Source organism: Oncorhynchus keta, chromosome 16, assembly GCF_023373465.1.
Source record: "Oncorhynchus keta strain PuntledgeMale-10-30-2019 chromosome 16, Oket_V2, whole genome shotgun sequence".
In the NCBI taxonomy this organism is placed as follows: Eukaryota; Metazoa; Chordata; class Actinopteri; order Salmoniformes; family Salmonidae; genus Oncorhynchus; species Oncorhynchus keta.
The window spans coordinates 4,097,934-4,125,899 of NC_068436.1; the positions used below are offsets into that span (position 1 = coordinate 4,097,934).

General features: G+C 43.7%; 1 protein-coding gene across 3 annotated transcripts in view; it reads right to left on the bottom strand.

The window, feature by feature from the left end:
- The window catches only part of LOC118395365 (F-box only protein 41-like), a 113,117-nt gene extending 85,671 nt beyond the window's left edge, over nucleotides 1–27,446 (bottom strand). The window contains exon 1 of one of the 3 annotated variants that reach the window (XR_004827942.2): nucleotides 27,192–27,446. The gene's annotated coding sequence lies outside the window, so the exon portion shown is untranslated. The remainder of the gene's footprint in view (nucleotides 1–27,191) is intronic. The other 2 variants (XM_035789110.2, XM_035789111.2) reach the window with 2 other exon arrangements.
- Between the last annotated feature and the right edge of the window lie 520 nt (nucleotides 27,447–27,966).

Below are 27,966 nucleotides of genomic sequence, written 5' to 3' on the forward strand. Positions count from 1 at the left end.
CTCCAGTTTTGTTGACATATTGCCGTTGGTGATGTATCCCCTTGCCAAACATACCCGAGTTTGCCAATGGAACAGTCACAGATGTGCAAACCCCACTGAACTTGGCACTCCAGGCAGGTTAAACAGGGTATATGAAATAAAACAAATACTATTTGAACCCAGGTCTGGGTGAACGGTATACCACTGTTAGGGCTGTGGCGTAATTGAAATAACCATGTACCTGACAGTCATGGATGAAGAGACTGTCATGAAAATAAAATACCCATCAAAATAAGGCCTACATTCTTTTTTTGGATTAACTTTATTTTCATGTCGATAAACTTGACCTAATAACGGGAGTGTTCACTTGTGATTATAAGTATGGCTGCACATTTTGGGGAATATTCAGAGATGGAAACTTTCCATGGGAATTAACAGGTATATATGCAAATGAATACCATTTAAATGTAGATTTTTTTGCATTAGATATATTTACCATATCATATGGACACAGAAACATAATTGCAAATTATTAAACTCTTCCATATATATATATATTTTTTAAACTATTTAGATACGAATTGAACTTTAAAAAAGTTCACTCTTCACAATGGATGATTTCACTGAACAACAAAAGGGAATATTGAATGATCCATCGCATCTCCCAAAAACGTTTTCAACATAGATCTGTAAAATGATCATCTAGAAACTAAAGCTTTGGTTGTCTTCCTCTCAGGATTCCATGTCTTCTCCCTGGACCTCCTCAATGTCTACCTCTTGAACATCAGACTGAGGCCTCATCTTCACGGTCATTTTCCAACCTTGTTGAGGATGGCTCATTGTCAGGCTCAAAAAGCCTCAAACGTACAGATAAATAGCTAACACGGAACCCAAACCGTCTGCGCGCGTGCGCCATCGTGCATACATTTATTTTGTCCCCCAACATCAAACGCAATCACAACACGCAGGTTAAAATATCAACTCAAACTGAACCAATGACATTAATTTGGGGACAGGTTGAAAATAATTGAACATATGGCAATTTAGCTAGTTAGCTTGCACTTGCTAGCTAATTTGTCCCATTTAGCTAGCTTGATGTTGCTAGCTAATTTGTCCTGGGATATAAACATTGAGTTGTTATTTTACCTGAAATGCACAAGGTCCTCGACTCCACCAATTAATCCACACATAAAACGGCCAACCGAATCGTTTCTAGTCATCTCTCCTCCTTCCAGGCTTTTTCATCTTTGAACTTATATGGTGATCACATCTACACTTTCATGGAATTACCACGATGACCGGCAAAACAGTCTTTCAATTACGCATGTGGGTATAACCACATGGCACATGGGTACCTGCTTCTATAAACCAAAGAGGAGATGGGAGAGGCAGGACTTTCAGAGCGATCTGCGTCAGAAATAGAAAGGAGTTCTATTTTAGCCCTTGGCGTCGCTCATTGGCGTAATAAATGAATAACGTGGTTTTATAAATGTTTTTTTGCAACGCTCGCGCACGCGATGTGTCTTGTCAGCATGTAAGCAGTTAGATTAAACAACTCCTTTGTAAGATACATTTTTTTAAATACAACATGTATGGAAACAGGTAACACTCAGCAGGCTCAAGCAAGCTAAAACCCACATGGTAGCAAAAACTACCGAGCAGAAATTAACTAATTAGAAATTATGTAAACACACTTTGCTGTAGGCTACTACTTACTGGTTAACAATAAAAATGCATGTCATAAAACACTGCTCCAAAAAATAAAGGGAACACTAAAATAACACATCCTAGATCTGAATGAATTAAATATTCTTATTAAATACTTTTTTCTTTACATAGTTGAATGTGCTGACAACAAAATCACACAAAAAATATCAATGGAAATCAAATTTATCAACCCATGGAGGTCTGGATTTGGAGTCACACTCAAAATTAAAAGTGGAAAACCACACAAGAGGCTGATCCAACTTTGATGTAATGTCCTTAAACAAGTCAAAATGAGGCTCAGTAGTCTGTGTGGCCTCCACGTGCCTGTATGACCTCCCTACAATGCCTGGGCATGCTTCTGGTGAGGTGGCGGATGGTCTCCTGAGGGATCTCCTCCCAGACTTGGACTAAAGGATCCGCCAACTCCTGGGCAGTCTGTGGTGCAACGTGGCGTTGGTGGATGGAGCGAGACATTATGTCCCAGATGTGCTCAATTGGATTCAGGTCTGGGGAACGGGCGGGCCAGTCCATAGCATCAATGCATTCCTCTTTCGGGAACTGCTGACAGTCCAGCCACATGAGGTCTAGCATTGTCTTGCATTAGGAGGAACCCAGGGCCAACCGCACCAGCATATGGTCTCACAAGGGGTCTGAGGAGCTCATCTCGGTACCTAATGGCAGTCAGGCTACCTCTGGCGAGAACATGGAGGGCTGTGCGGTCCCCCAAAGAAATGCCCACCACCAAACCGGTCATGCTGGGGGATGTCGCAGGCAGCAGAATGTTCTCCACGGCGTCTCCAGACTGTCACATGTACTCAGTGTGAACCTGCTTTCATCTGTGAAGAGCACAGGGCGCCAGTGGCGAATTTGCCAATCTTGGTATTCTCTGGCAAATGCCAAACGTCCTGCACGGTGTTGGGCTGTAAGCACAACCCCCACCTGTGGACGCCGGGCCCTCATACCACCCTCATGGAGTCTGTTTCTGACCGTTTGAGCAGACACATGCACATTTGTGGCCTGCTGGAGGTCATTTTGGCAGTGCTCCTCCTGGTCCTTCTTGCACAAAGGCGGAGGTAGCGGTCCTGCTGCTGGGATGTTACCCTCCTACGGCCTCCTCCATGTCTCCCAATGTACTGGCCTGTCTCCTGGTAGCGCCTCCATACTCTGGACACTACGCTGACAGACACAGCAAACCTTCTTGCCACAGCTCGCAATGATGTGCCATCCTGGATGTGCTGCACTACCTGAGCCACTTGTGTGGGTTGTAGACTCCGTCTCATGTTACCACTAGTGAAAGCACCGCCAGCATTCAAAAGTGACCAAAACATCAGCCAGGAAACATAGGAACTGAGAAGTGGTCTGTGGTTATCACCTGCAGAACCACTCCTTTATTGGTTCTGCTCTGGCCCCCCAATGGTGGAACAAACTCCCTCACAACGCCAGGACAGCGGAGTCAATCACCACCTTCCGGAGACACCCGAAACCCCACCTCTTTAAGGAATACCTAGGATAGGATAAGTAATCCCCCCCTGAAAGATTTAGATGCACTATTGTAAAGTGGCTGTTCCACTGGATGTCATAAGGTGAATGCACCAATTTGTAAGTCGCTCTGGATAAGAGCGTCTGCTAAATGACTTAAATGTAATGTAATGTATTGGGGGAGTCTTGCTAATTGCCTATAATTTCCACCTGTTGTCTATTCCATTTGCACAACAGCATGTGAAATGTATTGTCAATCAGTGTTGCTTCCTAAGTGGACAGTTTGATTTCACAGAAGTGTGATTGACTTGGAGTTACATTGTGTTGTTTAAGTGTTCCCTTTATTTTTTGAGCAGTGTATATTCACCCCACCCAGTATTGAAATCAACATTTACCAGAAAGCATGTAGTCCTTGGCTCAGACAGTTCAGTAGTGTGGGCTCAATAGCATCTCATTAGTGTGCAAGATCTTGAGAATCAAATTGTACATGTGATGGAAGAATGCACTGTGCATGTGATGGAAGAATGCACTATGCATGCAGAGGGTTGCAATGCCATTGAATTCGGGACAGTTTAACCAAAATATTCCACAAGACCTAGAATTGCCTTGTGTATCCCACAAAAAAAATTGAGGAATTTAAGCAAAATTCCCAAAATTCCGGGGCTTAACTACCCATTTACAATTTCCTGAAAAATTCCGGAAATTTACTGGAAACTTTGACCCTTCTCGACCCTAATTATAAGCAATTGTTTTGCCAATATCTGGCATGGTATAGTTTTATACAGAATGAATAGACTGTGCTGCCTGCCCTCCAATCCCTGCAAAGTAGTATACTAGCCTAGGCTATACAGCGTTAGGCCGCAATGCACTTTTGTGAATGCCATGTGGTCGACTGCAGTTTGTAAACAGGCAATTTACCATTAATCCCTGTCATTTGGTTACATTTATGTTAATTTTACCATTTCATTCTCGGAGTTGAAAAGTTATTTGTAGAGTTCACAACTTGCTACACTACACTGAGAAACACGTTTTGGTTTATTTCATACCATCACTTACGCGCTCCATGTGAGCAATGAGCATGTGTCTGGTTTCTTTGTCATGTTAACCTTGACGGAGCGCACATGCCTGAACACGCATAGAAGTTTGCTTCTCACAAATGTAGTAAAGTGACCAACTGGGCTTCTCCGTGCTTTTTTCTTCACCTCACAAATTAGAATAGTTCCTCACAGTGTTTGAAAAATCTTACCAACACTTTTCCTCTTGAAAATCAACGTTGCTAATAAATAGTCTATGGACATGTTGCGCGATATATTTGTTTCCATTTTAATCTTCATACTATAGAATAGCTGTCCCCTTTCATACTTTCCTTGTCAATTCATTATCTTCCAGCCACAAGTAGGCCTACGTTTAATACGTTTTAAGGAAAGGAGAAATATTTGCTTGTGTCTGACATACGCTGTTGGCTGTGATTGACTGGTGCTTTTACCGGGACGTGCGTGTGAGCTTCCTAAAGTAGCCTGGGTGAACTCCATCTCTTTAATAAGAATCAAAACGCTCCGGTCATAATTTAATCTTGTAAAGGGCCTCTCAGTAGCTTAGAATAAATTATTTATTTTATTACGGCTTTCTCTTTGAAGAAAATATATGTTCATGAAACTACCATCGCCTGACCGCAGCAGCAGGGATTGTGACGTTATGCGAATATTTTGGTAAAAGTGGGAGAAACCCCATCGGACTTAATTTGAAAGGTTTCGTGTCAAATAGGATCTGTATTAAAAACAATGATATGCAGAAAAGCCAACCGACAAGGTAGGCATAGATCTTAAGTTTGACTCCATTAATGTGACAATGCGAAAATGACAGATCCTCTCCAACCTGTCATTTCTTCATTCGTTGATTACTATTTGTAAGTAATAACCTGAATAATACTGAAATACCAAGATAATAACGAAGTGTAATGGCTGGTTTCAAATAAGCATTTCCATGTAAACAAGTATACAAACAGAACTGTTACACACACACCACCCCTACCCCCATGGTTGGCCTGGCCAATTACCTTAACCTCAAATACCAAGACCGTCACAGCCCGAACTACTGCATGTCTGTGAGGGAGGGGATCCTCCCTTCCACACATGCACATAATCCTGTCTCTTCACAGCAGCAGGCACCTGGGGCTTCCACTGTGTTCTCAGAATCATGCAAGCCTGCAGGGGTTAGACTTGTACAAGGCAGTACAGTGTTGAGCTATGATATTTACTGTATCAGATGTTACTGTATTTTATTTCATCACTTATCCTCATGTCTACACAGCATTGAAATGGTTTTGTTTTGACTGACGACATTCAGTCGTTTCCCTGCATGACCCTATTGTGACTAACCTCAGCTCTTCAAGTCTAGACTTTAAAACAATGAAGGTGACCTTTAAAACTGAGATAACATTTAAAAGAGCCTTCCCTGGCTGGCAGGCAAACTTTAACGATCTCACAAAACCTCTTTATTGGCGTCCGTTTCTATTCAGGCTTCCAGACGAGAAGGAAGCGAAATGGAAATGAGACAGGATTCATGCCAAGTCAATATGCCATAAATCCCGGTGAAATAGAGCAACACCGTTATTTAAATTCAAATGGTTTCAGCCAAGGTTTGGCAAGATTAACATTCAGATTGGCTTCGTCCCAAATGACTCCCTATATAGTAGTGCAGTCGGCTTGGGCGGTATACCAGGGTATTTTGAAATACCCACGGTATGATTTTTTTAATACTGTCAATATTAAATACTTAGTAGTCAACTTGTGCAATAGCTCGGTTAATTTTATAAAGCAGATTGTTCATAATTTCGCCTGTTGTGTTTTTTCATTTTGAAGCTGTTCCCCAAAGCAGCTGATTGTAAACAAACATACTATGACTGGCTCAAAAAGCACACGGAAGCGTGTCATGACGATCCAATGTTGTCCAGCTCAAGAGGTGTGGTCAAGTTACTAATTCACTACTAAATGTTTGCCAGCTAAATACAGTATCTTATAAGTTTCAAAATAAATTCCCTTCAGCTCAGGGCTCCAGCTATGCATTTGGTTTGCTAACTTGCTAGCTCATGTGGCTAGCTTGCAAGATTAAGCTTCTTGGTTACATTGATTACAGCGTGCCTCTGAGTGGGGTATGATAGTAGGTGCCAGGCGCATCAGTTTGAGTGTGTCAAGAACTGCAAACGCTGCTGGGTTTCACACTCAACAGTTTCCCGTGCTTCAAGAATGGTCCACCAAGGACATCCAGCCAACTTGACAACTGCGGAATGCACTGGAGTCAACATGGGCCAGCATCCCTGTCGAACGCTTTCAACACCTTGTAGAGTCCATGCCCCCGACGAATTGAGGCTGTTCTGAGGGCAAAGGGGGGAATCAAGGCTGAGAAGAACATTGAAATAATGTTTGCCTGTGGCTCTGCAGAATCTAGCGGGTCTAAAAATGGAAGTCTCAGGGGATACCAGCTGACTCCAGAATCCCGTTCTGCTGTGATGAAAGGATCTGTGGCATACCAACAGGAAGTTGAAATGACTCATCAGTGAAAGGTTGCAGGGAGAGAAAGAGTAGATCAAGACAAGGTGGTGGCAGCAGAGCGGAAGTGAAACAAAAACGAGTGAGGGCAAGCGGGCACAGAGAGCCGAGGGGTTGAGCTGTGAGTGTCGGGACACACACACACACACACACACACACACACACACACGGTAGAGGAAACAAGTGACATGGAGGTAACAAGAGACTGCAGCAGTAGACAGGCCAGGAGGGCATCAGCCACTGTGAATAACACCTCTGACTTATATTAAGAGGGAGGGAAGAAGAGGAGACTGCTGGTGTCACTATCATCAAGTGCGGGTGATTTGGTTATAGCCAGCGTCCTAGGAAAGAGGGTGTATCCTTCCCAGTGAGGGTTAAGGAAGTTTAGCATTTTTGCTTTGAATTAGATTATACTAATTATGCTATTATAGTATGCATGATTGCTTTAGCCTTCCTGCAAGTCTGCATTGACTGGCCAAGCAGAGAAAAATGTAGTGTTTTGAGTAATCTTTCTGTTGTAGGGCTGAATCTAAGATAGTAGGAAATAGGTTTCTACACAGTGTGCCACTCCAATTTGCTTACCGCCCAAATAGGTCCACAGACGATGCAATCTCAACCACACTGCACACTGCCCTAACCCATCTGGACAAGAGGAATACCTATGTGAGAATGCTGTTCATCGACTACAGCTCGGCATTCAACACCATAGTACCCTCCAAGCTCGTCATCAAGCTCGAGACCCTGGGTCTCGACCCCGCCCTGTGCAACTGGGTACTGGACTTCCTGACGGGCCGCCCCCAGGTGGTGAGGTTAGGCAACAACATCTCCACCCTGCTGATCCTCAAAACTGGGGCCCCACAAGGGTGCGTTCTGAGCCCTATCCTGTACTCCCTGTTCACCCACGACTGCGTGGCCACGCACGCCTCCAACTCAATCATCAAGTTTGCGGACGACACAACAGTGGTAGGCTTGATTACCAACAACGACGAGACAGCCTACAGGGAGGAGGTGAGGGCCCTTGGAGTGTGGTGTCAGGAAAATAACCTCACACTCAACGTCAACAAAACTAAGGAGATGATTGTGGACTTCAGGAAACAGCAGAGGGAACACCCCCTATCCACATCGATGGAACAGTAGTGGAAAGGGTAGCAAGTTTTAAGTTCCTCGGCATACACATCACAGACAAACTGAATTGGTCCACTCACACAGACAGCATCGTGAAGAAGGCACAGCAGCGCCTCTTCAACCTCAAGAGGCTGAAGAAATTTGGCTTGTCACCAAAAGCACTCAAACTTCTACAGATGCACAATCGAGAGCATCCTGGCAGGCTGTATCACCGCCTGGTACGGCAACTGCTCCGCCCACAACCGTAAGGCTCTCCAGAGGGTAGTGAGGTCTGCACAACGCATCACCGGGGGCAAACTACCTGCCCTCCAGGACACCTACACCACCCGATGTTACAGGAAGGCCATAAAGATCATCAAGGACAACAACCACCCGAGCCACTGCCTGTTCACCCCGCTATCATCCAGAAGGCGAGGTCAGTACAGGTGCATCAAAGCTGGGGCCGAGAGACTGAAAAACAGCTTCTATCTCAAGGCCATCAGACTGTTACAGCCACCACTAACATTGAGTGGCTGCTGCCAACACACTGACTCAACTCCAGCCACTTTAATAATGGGAATTGATGGGAAATGTAAAATATATCACTAGCCACTTTAAACAATGCTACCTAATATAATGTTTACATACCCTACATTATTCATCTCATATGTATACATATATACTGTACTCTATATCATCTACTGCATCCTTATGTATCACTAGCCACTTTAACTATGCCACTTTGTTTACATACTCATCTCATATGCATATACTGTACTCAATACCATCTACTGTATCTTGCCTATGCTGCTCTGTACCATCACTCATTCATATATCTTTATGTACATATTCTTTATCCCCTTACACTGTGTATAAGACAGCAGTTTTGGAATTGTTAGTTAAATTACTTGTTGGTTATTACTGCATTGTCGGAACTAGAAGCACAAGCATTTCGCTACACTCGCATTAACATCTGCTAACCATGAGTATGTGACAAATAACATTTGATTTGATTTGATTTCGTAATGACAAGAGCACTCAAAAATAGTACCCTACAATATGTAACACCCCCCTTTAAGACAAACAGATTAGAGGTTGACCGATTAATTAGGGCCGATTTCAAGTTTTCAAAACAATCGGAAATCGGTAATTTTGGACGCCGGTTTTGCCTATTTTTTTACACCTTTATTTAATCTTTATTTAACTAGGCAAGTCAGTTAAGAACACATTCTTATTTTCAATGACGGCCTAGGAACGGTGGGTTAACTGCCTTGGTCAGGGGCAGAACAGATTTTTACCTTGTCAGCTCAGGGATTCAATCTTGCAACCTTACGGTTAATTAGTCCAACGCTCTAACCACCTGCCTCACGAGGAGCCCGCCTGTTACGCGAAATGCAGTAAGAAGCCAAGTTAAGTTGCTAGCTATCATTAAACTTACCTTATAAAGAAACAATCAATCATAATCACTAGTTATAACTACACATGGATGATATTACTAGTTTATCATCTAGCGTGTCCTGCATTGCATATAATCGATGCAGTGCGCATTCACGAAAAAGGAATGTTGTTGCTCCAACGTGTACCTAACCATAAACACCAATGCCTTTCTTAAAATCAATACTATATTTTTAAAACCTGCATATTTAGCTAAAAGGAATCCAGGTTAGCAGGCAATATTAACCAGGTGAAATTGTGTCACTTCTCTTGCGTTCATTGCACGCAGAGTCAGGGTATCTGCAACAGTTTGGGCCGCCTGGCTCATTGCAAACAAATTTGCCAGAATTTTACGTAATTATGACATAAGAATTGTGCAATCTAACAGGAATATTTAGACTGATAAAATACGGAACGGTTCCGTATTTCACTGAAAGAATAAACGTCTTGTTTTCGAGATGGTAGTTTCCGGATACGACCATATTAATGACGACCGGCTCGCATTTCTGTGTGTTATTATGTTATAATTAAGTCTATGATTTGATAGAGCAGTCTGACTCATAAGTATTCATTCAAACAGCACTTTCGTGAGTTTTGCCAGCAGCTCTGCTGTTTATGACCTCAAGCCTGTCAACTCCCGAGATTAGGCTGGTGTAACGATGTGATGTGAAATGGCTAGCTAGTTAGCGGGGTGCGCGCTAATAGCGTTTCAAACGTCACTCGCTCTGAGACTTGGAGTAGTTGTTCCCCTTGCTCTGCATGGGTAACGCTGCTTTGAGGGTGGCTGTTGTCGTTGTGTTCCTGGTTCGAGCCCAGGGAGGATTGAGGGGAGGGAAGGAAGCTATACTGTTACACTGGCAATACTAAAGTACTACATATTCGTCGCCAGACCCACTGGCTCCAGGTCATCTACAAGTCCAAGCTAGGTAAAGCTCCGCCTTATCTCAGTTCACTGGTCACGATGGTAACACCCATCCGTAGCATGCGCTCCCGCAGGTGTATCTCATTGATCATCCCTAAAGCCAACACCTCATTTGGCCTCCTTTCGTTCCAGTACTCTGCTGCCTGTGACTGGAACGAATTGCAAAAATCGCTGAAGTTGGAGACTTATCTCCCTCACCAACTTCAAACATCAGCTATCTGAGCAGCTAACCGATCGCTGCAGCTGTACATAGTCTATTGGTGAATAGCCCACCCATTTTCACCTACCTCATCCCCATACTCTTTTATTTATTTACTTTTCTGCTCTTTTGCACACCAATATCTCTACCTGTACATGACCATCTGATCATTTATCAGTGTTAATCTGCAAAATTGTAATTATTCGCCTACCTCATGCCTTTTGCACACATTGTATATAGACTCCATCTTTTTTTTTCTACTGTGTTATTGACTTGTTCATTGTTTACTCCATGTGTAACTCTGTGTTGTCTGTTCACACTGCTATGCTTTATCTTGGCCAGGTCGCAGTTGCAAATGAGAACTTGTTCTCAACTCGCCTACCTGGTTAAATAAAGGTGAAATAAATAAAATAAAAATTTAAAAGTGCCTATAAGAACATCCAATAGTCAAAGGTATATGAAATACAAATGGTATAGAGAGAAATAGTCCTATAATAACTACAACCTAAAACTTCTTACCTGGGAATATTGAAGACTCATTTTAAAAAAGGAACCACCAGCTTTCATATGTTCTCATGTTCTGAGCAAGGAACTTAAAATGTTAGCTTTCTTACATGGCACATATTGCACTTTTACTTTCTTCTCCAACACTTTGTTTTTGCATTATTTAAACCAAATTGAACATGTTTCATTATTTATTTGAGGCTAAATTGATTTTATTGATGTATTATATTAAGTTAAAAATAAGTGTTCATTCAGTATTGTTGTAATTGTCATTATTACAAATGCATACATACATACATACATACATATATACATACACATATTTATATTTATCGGCCAATTTAAAAATCGGTATCGGCTTTTTTGGTCCTCCAATAATCGGTATCGACGTTGAAAAATCATAAATCGGTCAACCTCTAAAACAGACCCACAGACCAACTGATTGTGTTAATAGCTTAAGGAGGTCAATGAGCTTTCCTGTTCCATCAGTATCATCTCACTGGGTGGATGCAGAGAAGCTGACCTTTAATTAGGCCCAGAGGGAATCCGAGGGAGACGACCCATCATGTGCCCATCACCAATTGGCTCTTAAAACGACGTCCAGTGGCTTTTAATTGAACAATCCATACTGCTGGCCCACAATAGATACCTAATCATCCAAATCAGAGATTTGCTGAAAACAGAAGCACTGAAATCAGTGCCGAATTGCATCCCATTATCGGTAAGCACTGTACAGTTAGAGAGGTGCATCACGTCCTCAATCTGATCTATGATAAAGTAAATGTTTTGCCTGGAGGTGTGGAGAGAATAGAGAAGCAAGGCAGGGTGTGGCTGGCTAATAACCGGCACAGAGTCTTCTACCTCTGTGGTGCTTCACGCGGAGGTGGTGTTGTGGCATTTAGCGGTGCCAAGACTCTGCAAGGTGCGACACAAGCATCTGCCTACTCTTAGTCAGCGTTGTTCAGACTGTTCAAGGTTTTTATTCTGAAGATGTGAACTAGACAGTTTACGAGTGAGAGGAATTAAATATCAATTTTATACAGGCATGTAATTAAACATATTGGGGAACATTATGACAATAACTAACATGCGCCTGTGTTTTACTGTGATCCCATTGGCTCCACAGATTGCCATATCTCCTTACTGTATACGGGCTTCTGCTATGATTGTAAAGTTCCAGCAACTTTACCAAAATTCCCAGGTATTCAAGAAATCACAGTTAGCAGATTACACAAATCACGAGGGAATAAACAGGAAATACAGATTCCTCCAACCAGGATTTCTGGAAAGGTTACCAGATTTTAGCTACCCTAACATTTGCCTTACCTTTAACACTGTGTTTACTTAAACCCCCAATGCTGGCTAGGCTTTAGCATGAGCGTGTCAAAGTGTTAGTCCTGAGGAAGCCACGGGTTCCTTCCAAGACAGGCCAAGCACACAGCAAAGGGCTACGAACCTGACAGCAGAGAGCCAAATCCCATTGCCAACCAATTGAACAGAATGTCGAAGTCCTCTTCGGGGATGCCCACTCTATTCAAAATGGACTGGACTGTGTCACACAATGTTCTAGCTTTCCTTCGTGACAGTTGATAGGTGAAAGCCATGGTGGGAAGTGGAAACCTGTCCACTCCTTTCATGTATCACAGCTACTGTGTGAAGGAAAATAAGACAAGAAAAAAAAGGTGGGAATTTTTAAGAGTAGCTACACTGTGGATGCAGCTGTTGAGGACTGAGGAGACACTGCTACTGTACTGTGACTAGGGTTACAAATGGTCAGAAACTTTCCAGGAAATTTCCCGACATTTTCCAGGAAATTTCCCGAAATTTTCCATGGGAAGTTAAGCCCTGGAATTATGGGAATTTTGCTTAAATTCATTAAAAAAATAGCTTATAACAGTGAACCTTTTTTGTGGGTTAACATAAGGCAATTCTAGGTCTTGTGGCATATTTTGGTTAAACTATCCACAATTCAATAGCATTGCAACCCTCTGCATGCACGGTGCATTCTTCCATCACATGTACAGCTGATTCTCAAGATCTTGCACACTAATGAGATGCTATTGAGCCCACACTACTACACTGTCTGAGCCAAGGACTACATGCTTTCTGGTAAGTTTTGATTACAATACTGGGTGAGGTGAATATACACTGCTCAAAAAAAATAAAGGGAACACTTAAACAACACAATGTAACTCCAAGTCAATCACACTTCTGTCAAATCAAACTCTCCACTTAGGAAGCAACACTGATTGACAATAAATTTCACATGCTGTTGTGCAAATGGAATAGACAACAGGTGGAAATTATAGGCAATTAGCAAGACACACCCAATAAAGGAGTGGTTCTGCAGGTGATAGACCACTTCTCAGTTCCTATGCTTCCTGGCTGATGTGTTGGTCACTTTTGAATGCTGGCGGTGCTTTCACTAGTGGTAACATGAGACGGAGTCTACAACCCACACAAGTGGCTCAGGTAGTGCAGCTCATCCAGGATGGCACAACAATGCGAGCTGTGGCAAGAAGGTTTGCTGTGTCTGTCAGCGTAGTGTCCAGAGCACGGAGGCGCTACCAGGAGACAGGCCAGTACATCAGGAGACGTGGAGGAGGCCGTAGGAGGGCAACAACCCAGCAGCAGGACCGCTCCCTCCGCCTTTGTGCAAGGAGGAGCAGGAGGAGCACTGCCAGAGCCCTGCAAAATGACCTCCAGCAGGCCACAAATGTGCATGTGTCTGCTCAAACGGTCAGAAACAGACTCCATGAGGGTGGTATGAGGGCCCGACGTCCACGGGTGGGGGTTGTTCTTACAGCCCAACACCGTGCAGGACGTTTGGCATTTGCCAGAGAACACCAAGATTGGCAAATTCGCCACCGGCGCCCTGTGCTCTTCACAGATGAAAGCAGGTTCACACTGAGCACATGTGACAGACGTGACAGTCTGGAGATGCCGTGGAGAACGTTCTGCATGACCTCCAGCATGACCGGTTTGGCGGTGGGTCAGTCATGGTGTGGGGTGGCATTTCTTTGGCGGGCCACACAGACCTCCATGTGCTCGCCAGAGGTAGCCTGACTGCCATTAGGAACCGAGATGAGATCCTCAGACCTCTTGTGAGACCATATGCTGGTGCGGTTGGCCCTGGGTTCCTCCTAATGCAAGACAATACTAGACCTCATGTGGCTGGAGTGTGTCAGCAGTTCCTGAAAGAATGATGCCATCCCCAGACCTGAATGCACCTGGGACATCATGCCATCCACCAATGCCACGTTGCACCACAGACTATCCAGGAGTTGTCGGATGCTTTAGTCCAGGTCTGGGAAGAGATCCCTCAGGACACCATCCGCCACCTCATCAGGAGCATGCCCAGGCATTGTAGGGAGGTCATACAGGCACGTGGAGGCCACACAGACTACTGAGCCTCATTTTGACTTGTTTTAAAAGGACATTACATCAAAGTTGGATCAGCCTGTAGTGTGGTTTTCCACTTTAATTTTGAGTGTGACTCCAAATCCAGACCTCCATGGGTTGATAAATTTGATTTCCATTTATAATGTTTGTGTGATTTTGTTGTCAGCACATTCAACTATGTAAAGAAAAAAGTATTTAATAAGAATATTTCATTCATTCAGATCTAGAATGTGTTATTTTAGTGTTCCCTTTATTTTTTTGAGCAGTGTATATTTTATGGCATACATTATTTTTGTTAACTAGTAAATAGTAGCATACAGCAAAGTGTATTTAAACCATTTCTAACTTGGTAACAATTTGTTAGTTTTTTCCACCATGTGGGTTTTAACTTGCTTGTGCCTGCTGAGGAGTGTTAATTCAACTGTTTCCATACAGGTTTCATTTTAAAACTTTTATCTTACAAAGGCGTTGTTTAATCTAACTGCTTAACTATTTATCTGTACATGGAATTCTATATATATATTTTTTAAGTCATCTTTACAGAAAACTGCCACGGGCACTATCTGATGTGTAGAGACATTTCACTGCAGCTAATGTAGAAGGAAAAGCTGTGTACATTTGCAAATACTGTGCCAAATCATATGTGAAGAATGCAACAACGAGGCAGAATCATCTGGCCAAGTGCATAAAGTTCCCTCAGTGCACACAACAAGCAACCTCTGACAAAAATCCCTCTGGTTCTATTCGAGGTGAAAATGATGAAGCAGACACCTTATCAATAGCAACAGCTTATGGTCCTCCTGGAATCAGAAGTTTTTGACTCAATGGAGGAACGTAGTCAGAGAAATGCTGATGAATGTCTTGCTCGAGCTGTATATGCAACTGGTTCACCTCTGATGCTCACAGGCAATGTGTATTGGAAGAGATTTCTGAATGTTCTTCACCCAGCATACACCCCTCCAACCTGACATGCTTTATCTACTAATTTGCTGGATGCAGAGTTCAAGTAAAGGTCAAGCAAATCATAGAGAAATCAGACTGTATTGCAATCATCTCTGATGGGTGGTCGAATGTTGGTGGGCCAGGAATAATGAACTACTTCATCTCCACCCCTCAACCAGAATTCTACAAGAGCACAGACACACCGGTCTCTACATTGCAGATGAGCTGAAGGCAGTCAATGACCTTGGAACACAGACGGTATTTGCACTGGTGGCAGACAATGCTGCGAACATGAAGGCTGCTTGGTCTAAAGTGGAGGAGTCCTACCCTCACATCACACCCATTGGCTGTGCTGCTCATGCATTGAATGTGCTCCTCAAGGACATCATGGCACTGAAAACAACAGATACACTCTACAAGAAAGCCAAGGAAATGGTTAGATATGTGAAGGATCATCAAGTTATAGCAGCAACAGCCATTGGTGTGGTATTGTCATCAAGTTTGACAGTCTCCTGGAGGGGAAGGAGTCTCTCCAAGAAATGGCCATATAAGAGTCTGCTGATATGGACAGCCCCATCAAGAGGATCCTCCTTGATGATGTATTTTGGGAGAGAGTGGTAAGCAGCCTGAAACCTATAGCAGTAGCCATTGCACAGATTGATGGAGACAGTGCCATCCTGTCTGATGTTCAGACTCTGCTTGCAGATGTAAGAAGAAAGCCGTACTGCCCTGCCCACTCCACTGATGCGCCAAGCAGAGGAAACTGTAGTTCTAAATAATGCATGAAGACTTCTGCCTGAAGCCCATACACACCGCAGCGTACATGTTGGATCCCAAATATGCTGGCAAGAGCATCCTGTCTTGTGCAGAGATCAACATGGCCTATGGTGTCATCACTACCATGGCTCACCACCTTGGCCTAGATGAGGTCAAGGTTCTTGGCAGTCTGGTGAAGTACACTTCCAAGCAAGGGCTTTGGGATGGAGATGCAATATGGCAGTCATGCCAACATATCTCATCAGCCACCTGGTGGAAGGGACTTTGTGGATCTGAGGCTCTTTCCCCTGTTGCCTCCATCATCCTCCAAATCCCACCAACATCGGCCACCTCAGAGCGCAACTGGTCCTTGTTTGGGAACACACATCAAAACAGGCTGACCAATACAAGGGTTGAAAAATTGTTGGCCATCCGGGCTAATTTGAGGCTTTTTGAGCCTGACAACGAACCATCCTCAACAAGGTTGGACAGTGACCGAGAAGATGAGGCCTCAGTCTGATGTTCAAGAGGTGGACATTGAGGAGGTCCAGGGAGAAGACATGGAAGCATGAGAGGAAGACAACCAAAGCTTTAGTTTCTAGATGATCATTTTACAGATCTATGTTGAAAACGTTTTTGGGAGATGCGATGGATCATTCAATATTCCCTTTTGTTGTTCAGTGAAATCATCCCATGTGAAGAGTCAATTCATTTATTTAGAGTTCAATTTGTAATTAATGATTCATTTACTTTTTCTATTGGAAGGATTTAGTCATTTGCAATTATGTCTACTTATGTTTCTGTGTCCATAATATATGGTAAATATATCATCTAAAAAAACATCTAAAAATTGTTTTAATATTAATGCGCATATATTCCCGTTAATTCCCACAGAAAGTTTCCACCTGTGAATATTCCCCAAAATGTGCAACCCTAACTGGGACTAAAGGCTAGGACAATAATCGTATGGTCACGTTAAAAAAAATAATTCCAACAACTATGGACAATAACAGAAATGTAAAATAAGAATCGTCATGAGTGTCAAAGTAGTTTTAGGAGTGGTATATTCAACTTTATTTTCAAGTAGTTATAGTTCACCCAATTGGTAGCGACCAAAGTCAATTTTATTATTAAACGCAGGCATGAGATAGAAGCCTTCTGAGCCTGGGTCTGTAACAAATGGTTTTGATTATACAACAATTGTATTCCTTAACATTCCAAATTATTGACATCACTGCATTTCCATCCAGTCAGTGAGACTTTTAAACAATGTAGAAATATTGTATAGGAGGCCATTGATTTGAGGTGGCAAAGCAACATGTATTGATGTGTGTCCACAATCCATATGTTTAACCGATGTTAGGGGAGACGAAGGGACACCAACTAGTGCTGTGCAAATATCCATCGAGGATGGGATGTAATATTTAAATTGATTCAGACCGTGCGATCAAATAGTATTTGAGCCTCCCTGGAGTGCCAGATGGGCAGAGTTTGCACTTAGGGACAATATCTGCTGCCCCATTGGGATTCTTCTCCACCACTACAGATCTCACACTCACCCAAACTAGACCACTCACTAAGGTGGGAAGATAGAGTTACTTTGATTAAGGAGGGAACTGGTAGATTGGTGAAGGGGCAGCTCTTGGTGAAGGGGCAGCTCTTGGCAGGGGATGAAGTGAAAAGGCAAGTGTCAGAAAAGCAGGCAATGAAATGCTGGGCTGATGGTGGTGTCCCAACTGGCACCCTTTTCCCAATAAAGTGCACTACATAGGGAGCCATTTGGGACGTAGGTGATTTTCCCCTTCTGACTGGGGGTGGCCTTTATTCACACAACGGTAAAAGGTCTGATTGATCCGATTCACTATTATTGGAAACAGAAATATACGTGTCATGCTGATGACAGAGTCAGGATTTGGCGTAAGCAGCATCAGTCCATGGCCCCATCCTGCCTGGATTCAACGGTACAGGCTGGTGGTTTAATGCTGCAGGGAATGTTTTCCTGGCACACATTAGGTCCCTTGATACTAATTGGGCAACGTTTTCATGACCCAAAGAATTACGGCCGTTCTGGAGGCAAAGGGGGGTCTGACCCAGTACTTGATGGGTGTACCTAATAAACATTGTGTATAAGTGGTGCTGTATCAAATCTCCGTTCAAAATTGTGGGGAGAGTCAACAACTGAGGTCTCAAATCTGTAGCTCAAAGAGCATGGCGCTTGTAACGCCAGGGTAGTGGGTCAGATTCCGGGACCACCCATACGTAGAATGTATGCACACATGACTGTAAGTGATGTGATAAAAGCGTCTGTTTACTAAATGGCATATATTATTATTATTATTATTATTAACCTACACAAGGAAAATGACGTTACCATCCCATAGTGGCAGTCAGATAGTGAAGTGGCGCTATGGGACAGTAGGAGTATGATCAATGTTGTTTTGCCAGAGGTGATGTGATGTTGTATGTTTACTTGAGGAAAATTACTATGGGATTGGGACGCTCCACTGTCACTGTAGAGAATACTTGACACCTACACAAGGAAAATGACTATGGGATTGGGACGCTCCACTGTCACTGTAGAGAATACTTGACACCTACACTCGGAAAATGACTATGGGATTGGGATGCTCCACTGTCACTGTAGAGAATACTTGACACCTACACAAGGGAAATGACTATGGGAAGATCCACTGTCACTGACGCACGTACACACAGGAATACTTGACACCCAACTGTCTGCGCGACAGACTGAAAACATTCTGCATGAGAATGAAATGTCACTGAATATGCAGCATTCCTCCAAGGTAACTAGTGGTTAAAAGAATGCATTAGTTGTTGACAGAGATCATGCTCATCGGTCACCATTGTCAAGGAGATTTTCTTGAATCGCTTTGGGAATGTCTTCCACCCTGGGTCACTGTGTGGAAATTGAACAAAAATGTCCCATGAATTTCTATTTGAAGAAGTGGAGAAAGAAACTAAATGGGACGGAAATTCTTTTTAGAGCTTAATATATTTGTACTGAACAAAAATAGCTGAAATAAAAGATTCCAGAAATGTTCCATACGTACAAAAAAGCTCATTTCTCAGATTTTGTGCAGAAATGTGTTTACATCCCTGTTAGTAAACATTATTCATTTGCGAAGATGATCCAGCCACCTGACAGGTGTGGCATATCAAGAAGTTTAAACAGCATTATCATTACACAAGGTGCACCTTGTGCTGGGGACAATAAAAGGCCACTAAAATGTGCAGTTATTGACAAACACAATGCCACAGATGTCTGAAGTTGAGGGAGCATGCAATTGGCATGCTGACGTCAGGAATTTCAACCAGAACTGTTGCCAGAGAAATTAACGTTAATTTCTCTATCATAAGCCACATCATTTCAGAGAATTTGGCAGTACGTCCAACCGGCCTCACAACCACAGACCACATGTAACCACGCCAGCCCAGGACCTCCACATCCGGCTTCTTCACCTGCGGGATCGTCTGAGACCAGCCACCCGAACAGCTGAAGAAACTGTGGGTTTGAACAACTAAAGAATTTCTGCACAAACTGTTAGAAACCATCTCAGGGAAGCGCATGTGAATGCTCGTCGTCCTCACCAGGTTCTTGACCTGACTGCAGTGGGCAAATGCTCACCTTCCATGGCCACTTCATAGATTAATACAGGTTTCAACAGATGGCAGACAGCATATATGGCTGTGTGTGGGCGAGCGGTTTACTGATGTCAACGATGTGAACAGAGTGCCCCATGGTGGCGCTGGGGTTATGGTATGGGCAGGCATAAGCTACAGACTAACACAATTGCAATTTATTGATGGCAATTTGAATGCACAGAGATACCACGACAAGATGCCCATTGTCGTGCCATTCATCCGCCACCATCACCTCGTGTTTCAGCATGATAATGTACAGCCACATGTTGCAAGGATCTGTACACAATTCCTGGAAGCCTACATTGTCCCATGTCTTTCATGGCCTGCATAATTAGACATGTCACCCATTGAGCATGTTTGGGATGCTCTGGATCAACGTGTTTGACAGCGTGTTTCCAGTTCCCGCCAATATCCAGCAACTTCGCACGGCCATTGAAGAGGAGAGGGACCACATTCCACAATCAACAGCCTGATCAGCGCTATGCGAAGGAGATGTGTCGCCTGCGTGAGGCAAATGGGGGTCACACCAGATACTGACTGGTTATCTGTGGCCAACAGTCATGTGAAATCTATAGATTAGCATTTCACTGTAAGGGCTACACCTGTTGTATTCGGTGCATATGACAAATAACATTGGATTAGGGCCTAATGACTTTCTTTCAATTGACTGATTTCCTTATACCAAGTGGTCACCAACCTTTTGAGTCAAGATCACTTTCGCAGTAAAAAAAAAACAAGCAGAGATCTTCTGCTCAGATATATTTAAACATGACTTGTAACAATCTAATAAAAACAGTTTTGTAGGAATGATGTTTGGGCAGTAAGCCTAATACATTATCACAGCATATTGGTTATATGCCTGGTAATATTGTTCTTCTCAGACCATATCAGCTTTCAAAACTCAAGCTTTGATAACAAACTAGATCAGTTGGTGTATCACTTGCGAGGCACTGCGGACCGGACCATAAATTTAAATAATTCGCTTTTTTTTTTTTACTGGACTGATGGTACCTGCATCTAATGGCCATGGTGCTTTCAAGACAACTGGGAACTAAAAAAAAAAAAATATCAGTCAAAATCATGAAGTCTGATCGTCAGGTCGGAAAGTCAGAGCTCTAGAAAGATGCCAGAGTTTCCGACTTGGAATTCCAAGTTCAAAAGAGTTTTCCCAGTCGGATCTCGTTTCGAGTTCTCAGTTGACCTCCCAACTTCAGTGTGTTCAAGACGCCAATTTCCAAGTTGTTTTGAACACAGCATTTGTCTCAGCAGAGGGAGGGAGAGACAGAGACAGGACAGTCTCCCACCGAATGGCTAAACTCGAGTCACACCGCATCTGCCTCAGTCATGCACAAATTAATGTTATTCCTATGACCAGAGAAAGTTAAATATTCCTCTATATTAAAGTGGCCATGACAAGCTGCTAATAATAATAAAAAGACAAGGCTAACAATACACTTGGCTACTCATTCGTTGCAGCAGTGCGTGTGGAAGTACGGAGAAACAAATGTTATGTTTTGTAATCGCGTTGAATTCAAAAAACAGTGTTGACCGTGCTAAATAAAAACTTAATCATGAACTCGCCCATAAAAATAGCAGCTCTTCGCTGTGTTCTTTGACAGTCTCTGTGGTCAGGGGTTTGTAATCAAACTTTGCTGTGGCCGGGGAAGCTCTGTCGGCACAGTGGTTGAGCTAGCCGATTGGCTAGCCAGTAGGCGCACTTGATTTCGTCTAAGATCTCCCGGTCCTCCCGGTCCTAGGCGGAGTTAGTCTTTTCAAACAGAAATGGTTCAGAATGGAAACACTAAGGCACCTACCGCCAACACTGCAACGCAAACAAAGATAAAGCAGTGCAAGCCTTTATCGTTGGCTCTTCTACAGAAATGTTTGGCAATCAACTAGGAATGCCTTGAAGATCAACCAATCGATCGCCATCGACCAGCTGGCGACCACTGCCTTATATGAAGTGTAACCCAGTAAAATCTTTGAAATTGCTGCATGTTGCGTTTATATTTTTGTTCAGTGTAAATATGTTACTGAAAGCTGTCCTGTGACCTACATTATCCTCATATTGGCTAACTTAATAGCAGTGGTAATTGACAGGGAAGTGAAAATCACCTGTGATAGTAAGCCTGAACGCTCAGCTTATTCTAGTACAGACAGAGACGTTGTGGTGGGCCGACTGTCTTTACCTTTTAAAACGAGAGGAAACGATACCTTTCTTCACGAGCAGCGGACATGCAAATGTATCTCAAATGACTAAAAGTGTGTGCGCAGTGTTTCCTCTGAAAATAAAATGAGCAGTGGGGTTGGGTCTGTGCATGCAAGTGTGCGCTTGTGTATTTGTGTCCATGTGCATGCAATTTCATCTTGTGTTTAGGTCTAAAAGTAATGTCGGTCTGCTCATACAGGTCTAGTGAAGCCCCAGTGCACTACTTTTGTAAAATAATATATATATATTTCTAATAAATACTGTAAAGTACACACACTAAAGCATAGCCGAGGGAAGTAGGGGTGCTGAGAGTGCTGCAGCACTAGCTGAATATCTATATATTATTTTTACATTTCAGGGGGTGCTCTAGCACCCACACTTCCCGTACTTCCCGCAGCTATGCTTTTAGTGTGTGTACTTTACTGTATTTATACTTGGAAAAGTTTCAAAATTACTTTAATTAAAGCTTGAATGACTTTACTTTAGTCCCATCTGATGCCTGACAGAGCAGCATGGACACAGCAACAGCAAGTCAGTATTTCCCACAGTAGTCAGCCAGTCACACACAAACAGCAAGTCAGTATTTCCCACAGTAGTCAGCCAGTCACACACAAACAGCAAGTCAGTATTTCCCACAGTAGTCAGCCAGTCACACACAAACAGCAAGTCAGTATTTCCCACAGTAGTCAGCCAGTCACACACAAACAGCAAGTCAGTATTTCCCACAGTAGTCAGCCAGTCACACACAAACAGCAAGTCAGTATTTCCCACAGTAGTCAGCCAGTCACACACAAACAGCAAGTCAGTATTTCCCACAGTAGTCAGCCAGTCACACACAAACAGCAAGTCAGTATTTCCCACGGGTCACACACAGCACAATTTCCCACACTCAAGTAGCCTGTCTGTCACTTTAGGCAAAGTGCTGCTGTGGCTTCAAGAGCTGTGGGGCCAGATCTGGGAAGTTCTCTAAATGGCCAAGCAGAAGCAGTGCATAATGCCAACTCATAATTTCCTTCGGGACATTCCCCTTGAGCTCAAGTGTATTTAGAGGGACAGCTGGAATTACTATGAGGCTCATAGCTGAGTAGTGGGATCTTTCAAAATATAAAATACATATTTAAAGTAAATGATATGCGGTATTATCAGATAGGCCCTAATCATATTGCTTTGATCTTAGGACATTATGCCCAAATAAATGTAATTTCTCTGGAGAAAAAAAAACATGGATATACTGGAATAATAGTGTTTCTGTACTTAAAAGCTTCCAAAAATAGGCTACATTACACGTTATCCGTTGAATAATGATTCCACCCGAACTAACTTCCGGCGCCGACTGAGATGGCCGCCTCGCTTCGCGTTCCTAGGAAACTATGCAGTTTTTTGTTTTTTTACGTGTTATTTCTTACATTAGTACCCCAGGTCATCTTAGGTTTCATTACATACAGTCGAGAAGAACTACTGAATATAAGATCAGCGTCAACTCACCATCAGTACGACCAAGAATATGTTTTCCCATCCTGTGTTCTGCCTTACAAACAGGACAACGGAATGGATCGCTTGCAGCGACCCAAGGAAACGACTACGAAAAAGAGGGAAACGCGGTGGTGTTCTGGTCAGACTCGAAAAAGGGCACATCGCGCACCACTTCCCAGTATTCTTCTTGCCAATGTCCAGTCTCTCGACAACAAGGTTGATGAAATCCGAGCAAGGGTGGCATTCCAGAGGGACATCAGAGACTGTAACGTTCTTTGCTTTACGGAAACATGGCTTACTGGGAAGACGCTATCCAGGGCGGTGCAGCCAACGGGTTTCTCCACGCATCGCGCGGACAGAAACAAACATCTCTCTGGTAAGAAGAGTGGCGGGGGCGTATGCCTCATGACTAACGGGACATGGTGTGATGAAGGAAACATACAGGAACTCAAATCCTTCTGTTCACCTGATTTAGAATTCCTCACAATCAAATGTAGACCGCATTATCTTCCAAGAGAATTCTCTTCGATTATAATCACAGCCGTATATATCCCCCCCCAAGCAGACACATCGATGGCTCTGAACGAACTTTATTTAACTCTTTGCAAACTGGAAAACATTTATCCGGAGGCTGCATTCATTGTAGCTGGGGATTTTAACAAAGCCAATCTGAAAACAAGACTCCCTAAATTTTATCAGCATATCGATTGTAACCAGGGGTGGTAAAACCTTGGATCATTGTTACTCTAACTTCACGCACATATAGGCCCTGCCCCGCCCCCCTTTCGGAAAAGCTGACCACGACTCCATTTTGCTGATCCCTGCCTACAGGCAGAAATTAAAACAAGAGGCTCCCACGCTGAGGTCTGTCCAACGCTGGTCAGACCAAGCTGACTCTACACTCCAAGACTGCTTCCATCACGTGGACTGGGACATGTTTCGTATTGCGTCAGATGGGAATATTGACGAATACGCTGATTCGGTGTGCGAGTTCATTAGAACGTGCGTCGAAGATGTCGTTCCCATAGCAACGATAAAAACCAGAAACCGTGGATTGATGGCAGCATTCGCGTGAAACTGAAAGCGCGAACCACTGCTTTTAATCAGGGCAAGGTGTCTGGCAACATGACTGAATACAAACAGTGCAGCTATTCCCTCCGCAAGGCTATTAAACAAGCTAGCGTCAGTACAGAGACAAAGTGGAATCTCAATTCAACGGCTCAGACACAAGAGGCATGTGGCAGGGTCTACAGTCAATCACGGACTACAAGATGAAATCCAGCAGTCACGGACCAGGATGTCTTGCTCCCAGGCAGACTAAATAACTTTTTGCCCGCTTTGAGGACAATACAGTGCCACTGACACGGCCTGCAACGGAAACATGCGGTCTCTCCTTCACTGCAGCCGAGGTGAGTAAGACATTTAAACGTGTTAACCCTCGCAAGGCTGCAGGCCCAGACAGCATCCCCAGCCGCGCCCTCAGAACAGACCAGCTGGCCGGTGTGTTTACGGACATATTCAATCAATCCCTATACCAATCTGCTGTTCCCACATGCTTCAAGAGGGCCACCATTGTTCCTGTTCCCAAGAAAGCTAAGGTAACTGAGCTAAGACTACCGCCCGTATCACTTCCGTCATCATGAAGTGCTTTGAGAGACTAGTCAAGGACCATATCACCTCCACCCTACCTGACACCCTAGACCCACTCCAATTTGCTTACCGCCCAAATAGGTCCACAGACGATGCAATCTCAACCACACTGCACACTGCCCTATCCCACCTGGACAAGAGGAATACCTATGTGAGAATGCTGTTCATCGACTACAGCTCGGCATTCAACACCATAGTACCCTCCAAGCTCAGCTAGACCCTGGGTCTCAACCCCGCCCTGTGCAACTGGGTACTGGACTTCACGGGCCCCCAGGTGGTGAGGGTAGGCAACAACATCTCCTCTCCGCTGATCCTCAACACGGGGGGCCCCAAAGGGTGCGTTCTGAGCCCTCTCCTGTACTCCCTGTTCACCCACGACTGCGTGGCCACGCACGCCTCCAACTCAATCATCAAGTTTGCGGACGACACAACAGTGGTAGGCTTGATTACCAACAACGACGAGACGGCCTACAGGGAGGAGGTGAGGGCCCTCGGAGTGTGGTGTCAGGAAAATAACCTCACACTCAACGTCAACAAAACTAAGGAGATGATTGTGGACTTCAGGAAACAGCAGAGGGAACACCCCCTATCCACATCGATGGAACAGTAGTGGAGAGGGTAGCTAGTTTTAAGTTCCTCGGCATACACATCACAGACAAACTGAATTGGTCCACTCACACTGACAGCCAAAGAAGGCACAGCAGCGCCTATTCAACCTCAGGAGGCTGAAGAAATTCGGCTTGTCACCAAAAGCACTCACAAACTTCTACAGATGCACAATCGAGAGCATCCTGGCGGGCTGTATCACCGCCTGGTACGGCAACTGCTCCGCCCTCAACCGTAAGGCTCTCCAGAGGGTAGTGAGGACTGCACAACGCATCACCGGGGCAAACTACCTGCCCTCCAGGACACCTACACCACCCGTTGTTACAGGAAGGCCATAAAGATCATCAAGGACATCAACCACCCGAACCACTGCCTGTTCACCCCGCTATCATCCAGAAGGCGAGGTCAGTACAGGTGCATCAAAGCTGGGACCGAGAGACTGAAAAACAGCTTCTATCTCAAGGCCATCAGACTGTTAAACAGCCACCACTAACAGTGAGTGGCTGCTGCCAACACACTGTCATTGACACTGACCCAACTCCAGCCATTTTAATAATGGGAATTGATGGGAATTATGTAAATATATCACTAGCCACTTTAAACAATGCTACCTTATATAATGTTACTTACCCTACATTATTCATCTCATATGCATATGTATATACTGTACTCTACATCATCGACTGCATCCTTATGTAACACATGTATCACTAGCCACTTTAACTATGCCACTTTGTTTACTTTGTCTACACACTCATCTCATATGTATATACTGTACTCGATACCATCTACTGTATGCTGCTCTGTACCATCACTCATTCATATATCCTTATGTACATATTCCTTATCCCCTTACACTGTGTATAAGACAGTAGTTTTGGAATTGTTAGTTAGATTACTTGTTGGTTATCACTGCATTGTCAGAACTAGAAGCACACGCATTTCGCTACACTCGCATTTAACATCTGCTAACCATGTGTATGTGACAAATAAAATTTGATTTGATTTGATTTTGATTTGATAGATTGTATCATGTTATGATGGGCATGGGCCAGATTGTCACTAACCGTCACGTAGCCTATGAGAAGCAAATTAGGCCGGTGACATAATGGATTCCGAACGTTCGAGTGACAACTGATTGATTAAGTGAAAATTACGCACGTGCAATGAACGGCTTGCAACAATCGCACTGACTGAACGTTATCAGTCTTCGTTTGGGTGTGAAGACCCAATACAAGTGGCATAGGTAGCATACCGCAGCAGGAACATGCAGCTTGACGGTAGCCTACCATTCATCAATTTAAATAACCAGAAGAAAAACAACACGTTTCATTACATAGCGTAACATTGACAAATATCAATGCAGTCGTGTCGATACGGAGGACAACGTGTCCGGCGCGGGTAGTAGCGTAGCACTAGCAGCATGCCCTGATTTTCTTGCCTACCATTTTCTACAGTGCACAGACCATCACTTGTGTGCTGCCTGCTAGCTCTAATCTAATATGCGTTATTTTCAGCCATTCTCTCGAACGTGGTGTCAACTGATACATACACACAAACACTTAGCACTGCCATCCCTCCAAAACATTATGTAGGGTAAAAAGCGCTTCTCACCTTGCAATTTTCTCCCCATTTCTCGCTCGAGCGAAGGAGCCGCTCCAGCATTCGTTGACGTCACACGCCCCACTCTGCAGCATAAATACAGTAGGCTTGCAATAGAACGAGAGGGCGCACTGGGAGAGCGAATGAGAGAAAATAAGGCTGTTCGAGCTCGAATAGAGATTTCTGCCCACCGAAATCTAGAGGATGAAAGACATCCCTCTACCTGTGTGATTCCCAAGGAGCCTTCATTCCTGTGAACACAGGACATTAAAACACGATAATTCCCGGGAGAACTAGGATTTGAGATGAATGCATGCATATAGAGAAAAATACTACAAACAAATACTTTTATTTTTTATTTTTAGAACATCCTTTTTTAAAGCATGTCAAAGTAGGCCCAGTCACTGCAACTGTATGTACTAGTAATAATGATCCCCTGTCATGTCATCTATAATGGGCTCCTCACTTTATTTCAACCAATCAAATTTGATTTGATCAACAAACCAATCAGTAATAAATGTATCAATGAGATTCTCTCTTTTTTTTAAGCGCCTGTATAAACGGGTAGACAACAGCCACAAAGTAACAAGCTAATGCACTATAAAACTCAGCAGCTAGTGCAAGAGGACTTAGGAGTCCTTGAGTATGGAAGTGAGGTGTCTGTCTGTCTGTCTGTCTGTCTGTCTGTCGGAGTCATGCTCATAGGGAACACAGGGCCATGTGTACATCCTGGTATTTTTTGTGTGTGAATGTTTAGTTGTTGTGTCTCTGTAATGCTAATTTTATG